The following is a 7,320-nucleotide window of genomic DNA, read 5'->3' as shown; positions in this document are numbered from 1 at the left end:
TGCTCCTATAAGTGGTTTAAATTTTATGTCCCTTTTCAGGCAAATATGAAATTGCAAAGACCTTATGAAAGTGTTGTCATCTCCCTTAAGGGAAGTCAGCAGCCGGTACTACTAGAGCAATGGGGAAACAAACTTTTACTTCCCTACTTGATGCATCTCCTTCAATCAAGTCTATCCCAGGAGAAGAAGGAACAATGTTGTTTGTCAAGCCAAACAGCAGGCTGAAAGAAACATCACTTTTAACTTAGGGATAGAGAAGGAGGAAAAAATAGGCCCAGAAAAAAATAAGTTTTCTATATATTCAGAATCAAACTGTGTAAGTAATATCCTACTATATTCCCATGTGTGGAAATTACGTGTTATTTCTGGACTATGGAAAGTAATTGGATTATTGTAGCGTAGTATTGTACATATCCACTTTTATGTTTTCTCTTCTCTCATTGATGCTTCAACTCCATTTTAAGAAATCCACTATCATGAAAATTAAAAAAAAATAATCCCTCAATTATTGCACTGTTGTAATCAATCTTGAATTTCACCATGAATGCAGAGAAAATAAGTTATCTTTTATTGGATAAGCTAAATATTATTTTGACAGCTATTTTCTTTTTATGTTTACAGTTTACTAATTGTTTTCATTTGAAATCTGTGATAATACCACATACTTCACTACATAGACTATCTTTTAGCACAATCATTTGTTTTCATGCTTGGAAATATATACACAATGAGATAGTAAAATCATTAGAGGCAACTGAGTGAGTATACAAGATCTTTCAAGTTGCCTAATAACATCTGTTGTAAAAGTATAAACGTTTTGAGAAATAATCAGGAACCTTTTTTTGTTCAACCTAGTGGAATGCTCCTTTTCTGTTTATATTAAAATGAACTATGGCATATTGTTCAAAATTAAAATAGATTAGATCTATTTTTGAACAATTCTACTGATTATAATGAAATGCTTATTTTTCAAGGATTTCTGAACTTCCGGCTTCATGAGTTCCATTTTATTCTTTTTTTCTTCTTCTTCTTTCCCCAGGTACTTGATTGTTTTTGCTCACTTCAATTTTGAAACAAAGAGTTGCTAGATACTCCTTATATACAAAGAGCCTATTTAATCACTTGGAAGAGATAATATCTGTACACAAAGAACTCTAGATAATGGTGAAATCTTATAGAGAAAAGCTAGCTCATAGTAGTAATCAGAAAAATGACCATGTTGCAAAAGACAATCCAGGCTACTTGTAATCAGTGTAGCTTTGGTTTTTATTTAGCTAAATAGAGCGCTGAAGTAGCATTGTTTATACCTGCAGCAGTTCCTTCCCCAGTTTGCATTAGTATCACCCACGTTAATCAAATAAGCTACCAGAAAAAATAATTAAATGGCAGGTTTGAATACAATCGGCTCACTACGCATACCTAGCCTCAGTTTTTTGGTAATCTATCAGCAGAGTTGTAATTTATGCATTTATCCTGTCATTTTGACAACTTTTGTCTTAATGTGATTGTTTTGCCTTGCTGCTGAGCATTATCCTGGAAAAATAAAAATTATACAAAAATTGCAAAAACTAACCTGAAAGCATGACAATTTTGAACACATTAGTTCATTAGCTGAACATTGTTCAGCATATTAGTAACAAAGTACAACAATGTTTTTATGTATTTGACCCATATAACTTATGGGTCCCTAGAATAATAGAAGTATTCAATGGCTATGTTCAGAAACTTAAAATGCGCCTTGCTTGAAATATGCTTTAATCTTTCAGTACAAGAACAACAGCTCAGCTTTCTTAAGAGTTTACACTTGAGGAAGAATAAGAAGACTTTTTAAAAAGTAGGAGTAACTAACATCTATTGATAGCTTACCGTAAGCCAGCAGCATGATTACTGTTTTTTGCTGATACATCTGTTTTTTTATATTTGAGTATAGTTGATGCAACAATCTTATAGAGCCATTATTATCCCATTGTTCAGAAGAAACTGGGACACAAAATATGGAAATAATTTCCCCAAGATCACAATGCTTATAACTGGAATTTCTGGAATTCCACACAAGATAGTCTGATTTTAGTATCCTTGCTTTTACTCAGTGCACTGTAGTCTTTCTTTTCAATAGAATGAAGCTTGGTATTGACTGAAAGAAATATTTAGGCTAGTATAGTATCTATGAAGAATATTAAAATGTATATAAATTTCATTTGTGAAATCCAATCACTAGAATTCAAAAAGCATTTCTGAGGGCAACTGTGTCAAATAGCTATTTTTAACTGTATATAAGTGGCTTGCACTGGTCACATTTTGGGGGAAGGAGTTTAGGGCATCCTTCATTGCTTGAAGCAGAATTTGAAGTGAAAATCAAATGAAGTTACATTATATTTAAGAGCAATCAAAGTCAATATTCCTGAATTTTCTTTCCTTAATTTTTACTTCATTTCCAAATTTACTTGGTTTTAGGTTGCAATACGAAAACAAAATAATAACTTATAATCATGTTAATTGCCTTAATTAACAGAAAAATAAAAATTAAAACACTTAGCAGTGACGTTTTGTTTAATTTCAAGTATATCTCCGGGTGGCATTGCTCACCTGAGGTCCACAACCTGACGCACTTCTGCATGTTGGCCACGATTGCAGGGAGGCCATCTGAGGTGAAAATAGTCTCTAAGAAAGTCCCATTACAAGTTCTGTCTTTGTCAGTGACACCAACCTTCTTTCTAAAGTGGGTTAAAGCACATATTAAAGTTACTAAGTGTGTCCTGAGCCCAGTGAAGCCAAACAGAACATATTTTCTTCAATTCTGTTCCCCTTGAGTTTTTAACAGATACGCTGTCAATTGACAGGAGCACCTCATGTTTTAAAAATACGGCAACTTAAAATGACCTGCTATTCAGCTCTAGAATGGAAGCCTACTGCTGCTGACTTAGCAGTCCAAACATTTTTACACTGAGAAATTATTTATGAGTTTGAATTGTCTTCCTATAAGAAAACGAAATCACCATTCCTTCTAGAAACACTGTATTGATAGTTCATGGGGGAAATAAACATCATTTCTTATTTTAAGGGTGACTTTTAGATGGACACAAAGGTATTTACACCTTTATATTTTTAGTTTTATCTTAATATATTTTTTTCTTCCTTAAATTGTTTTGGAGTTAAGATTTCTAAGTGGGTCTAATGAAGAAGTAAGGTAGATACATGACTCCCTTGCTACTTAACTACAGTATGATCTGAATCAATGAAGCCTGGGAATGATCCAGATATAAGCTCTATCAGATTTAACATCTTTAAGTTAGGTTTCCAAGCACAGAAACTATAGCCATGATCCAAGCAAAACTTTTAAGATACCAAGCTAGAAAACAGTGCCCTAATTGCTTTAACGTCAAAAGAAAATTTCTAAAATTTACCCAAACTAAAATTTTTGGTATTCTAAAAACATGAATTTTACATATGTGATTGCCATCTGCTAAATCTTCTGAATTTTTGCTACCTAATAGCTTTGTCTAGACTTGAAGTTCATTTGGCTGGCTTCCATAGAACCAAACAGAAAGCAAAGAATGTTTATTTTATTTACTTGCCCTATTAATTAATTCCTTTTCCTATTAATTAATCAAGAGATAATTTTCAGATATTTATCAGAAACTTATAATGACATAAAATATGTATTTTGCAGACTCCTAAATAAACTGAAATACTTCCAGAATGTTTCAGTAACATAATAGTAAACAAAAAGCAATGCAAAATGGTAAGGGCCAAGTAAATTAAAGTACCATGTACTTACTATAATATTTGTTAAAGCACAACAAACAACATTCTCAGTTATTCTTATAATGAGGATTTTTTCCCCATAACGTTTTGTTTATGAATTATAATTAGGGCCAGATTGAATCTCTGTCTGCAATTATACAACTATAATTATCAAAACTGGCAAAGGAAACTTCACTTTGTTGCTTTATTAATGTGCTTCAATCCTGAATGTAAAGATCTACATTATAGCTCTTTGTCTTCTGCTGAGATTTTCAGCAAACATTGTAGTTGCCAATGGAATTGTCTCATGCAATGCAAATACTTTAAATTACAATGATCTCCATCTTTCCATTGCCTAACAGATATTATTTAAATGGTGAACATTTTGTTCACACCTATGGGATCTTTGGTGTAACTCTGATTTGCAAGATTTAAGACCTTGTATCTCATTACTAATTTATTCTCAACCTTCAACAAAAGTATTTTTTTTTTTGGATCAGCACACAATCCACCTTCCTTACCCCCATATTTTCCTTGTCTGGTTTTAAGCTCCATAGTATAATATGTTTGAACTTTGGATCTTTGATATAGTCAACTTCCTCTTGTTTTAATATCTAAAGCTGTGGCTGGATGCATTATTGATAAATGCACTGGGAACTTCTGCTGAAGCTTGTGAAATAGTTATTTGGTGTCTGAGTCATGAAAAAAAGATTCTTATGGAAACTTCATTATGCCTTTTCTTACACATGGCATGTGTTTGATTACTTCTGCCACCTTCTTAATGTTGATTGTCACTTTATTTTCTTTCTCCTTGAAATTGCTAGGTATCATTTAATGCAGAGAATATACCCATCTGTAGTGTAAATTATGCATGTTTTTATTTTAGCTCACTTGCTCTCAAATCCAAATCCTTTTTCTGAACAGCAAAAAGTTAATTTTACATTTATGCATCTTTCCATGTGCTTTGTGCTTAGTTAGATAAAGTTTGAAAAGCAGTATTCACTTTTTTACTTCTCTTTTTTAATTAAAAAAAGGGCTGAAATATTTTCTACATTTTTTTTTCTCAAAGGAAACCTAAGTTGCTACATCCTGACCTTGGGCCAAATGTACAATTGTCCTGCTTAAAAGAGCTAATATGAATTTATCTTATATTCAAAATGAAACAATATTTCAACAAATGCAGCTTTTATCTAATTTCATTTGCTTTTATTAGAATGATACACTTTAAACTCACAGTTTCTTCCATCCGTTTCTGTGGACTGTGGCACAGAAGTATTTCCCACTACCCTGCTTAACAGAGAGGGACTTTCAGTGGTAAGCTGGTTGTTTTTTTGAAAGGACTTATTTGTGCTAGGAAAAAATTATAATCTTTGAACGACAGAAGCTAAAAGACATTTCAGCTGAATGAGTTTATAGAACATCTGAAATCTAAGCCAGTACTGACTTTCCATTACAGTGTAAGACCCTCTTAAAGAAACTGGAACCTCACATACTTTCTACACCATTGAATATACCATGTTCCTATAATCATTATGGTAAGTGAATGACCTTAAGAGATGAACATATATTTTTCGTATGCTTGAAGTTCAGATTATTTTATTGCCTAATATATACTGTGTTTATATTTATTTAAAATACAGTGGTATGATATTACACTGAATTTAATATTTAAGAAAATAGTGGTGTGGTTTCTCTAAGTAATTCCCTGATTATAGCCAACCAAGAATTCTATGGACACAATGACTGCTCTATAGCTTTCTTTATAATCTGCCTAGAAATGCAACAGACACTTAAATCATATAAAGGAAGGCAGACTTTTAATAAGTACCTGTCTTATTTTTCAGTAGCAGTTTAATTATTTATGCTCACTGACTAATTGGCATTCTAAGCTTTATTGTTGGGCTAATTTTTCTTGAAATAGTAAGAGGTTATTGTTTTTTCCCCAACTCTTTTAACTGTAGTAAAGTCTTCATTCATTCAACAAATATTTGTTGAGAATCTACTATACCTTACTTTTCTAAGGCTTGGGATTTATCAGTGACCAAAGCAAGAAAAATTCCAACAGGGAAACACACAATAAACATAATAAGCAAGTAAATTATGTGCAAGTTAGAAGGCAAAAAATACCATAAAGTAAAGTAAAGCAGGGTTAGGAGGGCCATGAATATTGTGTGGTATGTGTTATTTTAAATAGGGTGGTCTAGGTAGCCTTGACGAGAGGGTGATTTGAAGGAAATAAGGGAGCTAGACATGTGGATATATGGGGAAACAATGTTCAAGCAGACAGAATAGTTAGTGTGGAAAACAGTAACGTGGAAGCATGTCAAGGATGATGGTGGAAAGAAAGACTAATGCAGTTAGAATGGCGTGAGAAAAGAATAGCAAAAGATAAGGTTAGAAAGATGACTTAGGGGGCACCTGGGTAGTGCAGTCGTTAAGCGTCTGCCTTCTGCTCAGGGCGTGATCCTGGCATTCCGGGATCGAGTCCCACATCGGGCTCCCCCGCTGGGAGCCTGCTTCTTCCTCTCCCACTCCCCCTGCTTGTGTTCCCTCTCTCTCTGGCTGTCTCTCTGTCACATAAATAAATAAAATCTAAAAAAAAAAAAAAGAAAGATGACTTAGGGGGCAGAACACATAGTACTTTGGAGCTATTGAATGGAAATTTCTCCTCTTAACAACTCAAAGCATTTAAAACTAATTCTTTCTCACAAACGTTCTTCTGAGGGGTGCCTGGGTGGCTCAGTCGGTTAAGCAGCCAACTCTTGATTTGAGTTCAGGTCATGATCTCAGGGTGGGGAGACCAAGCCCTGCATCAGGCTCTGCTCAGCAGGAAGTCTGCTTGAGATTCTCTCCCTCTGCCCCTCCCTCTGCTTGTGTGCTTTCTCTCCCTAAAATAAATAAATAAATCTTTAAAAAGATGTTCTTCTGAGGCAGACTCAAATATTATTCTGTGTTGCTTACTTAATTGAAAAAGTGAACTCATAGATGGTTTTACAGACATGGTAATAGGCCTTATTTTAGCAAGGAACATGAAAATAGCTCACTTTTAGTAATAGCTAGTGGCAAAAAAGGGTTAACTTGCCATCCAGAAAGGGTCAATATAACCATTTTATTTAAAGTCAATCAGATGAATTAGTTGTAAATAAAACTTGACTTTTTGTGTTCCATTGTCATTTAAATAAGAACCATCAATCTCATTAAATATGAACTTACAACATAAGGTGCACTGTAGGTCACACAACTAAAGTCAAACCAATATGTTATACACTTATATAATGAGGTATATCTCAATAAAACTGGGGGAAAACTAAAGTCATTAAGCTATATGTGAAACTCACACAAGTTCAATGGGACTCTTGGGACTAGATCAATTGTGTTGTAGTCTCTTAGCAAGTAACATATCAATTTGATTAGCTATGTCATTTTTTTTTCAGATTGGTGAATGACAACTACTAAACAACCCCAAAGTATACTTAGAAAAATTTACCAGTATCTTATGACCTGATGGAATATAGGTAATTTATTTCAACTTTACTGGTTTGGGTGAACATAGAAATTTTGATTAAAGATAAAGAT

This window comes from Ursus americanus, chromosome 11, assembly GCF_024610735.1.
Source record: "Ursus americanus isolate L20-20 chromosome 11, mUrsAme1.1.p, whole genome shotgun sequence".
NCBI classification, from domain to species: Eukaryota; Metazoa; Chordata; class Mammalia; order Carnivora; family Ursidae; genus Ursus; species Ursus americanus.
Note: the sequence above shows the minus strand (reverse complement) of the source record.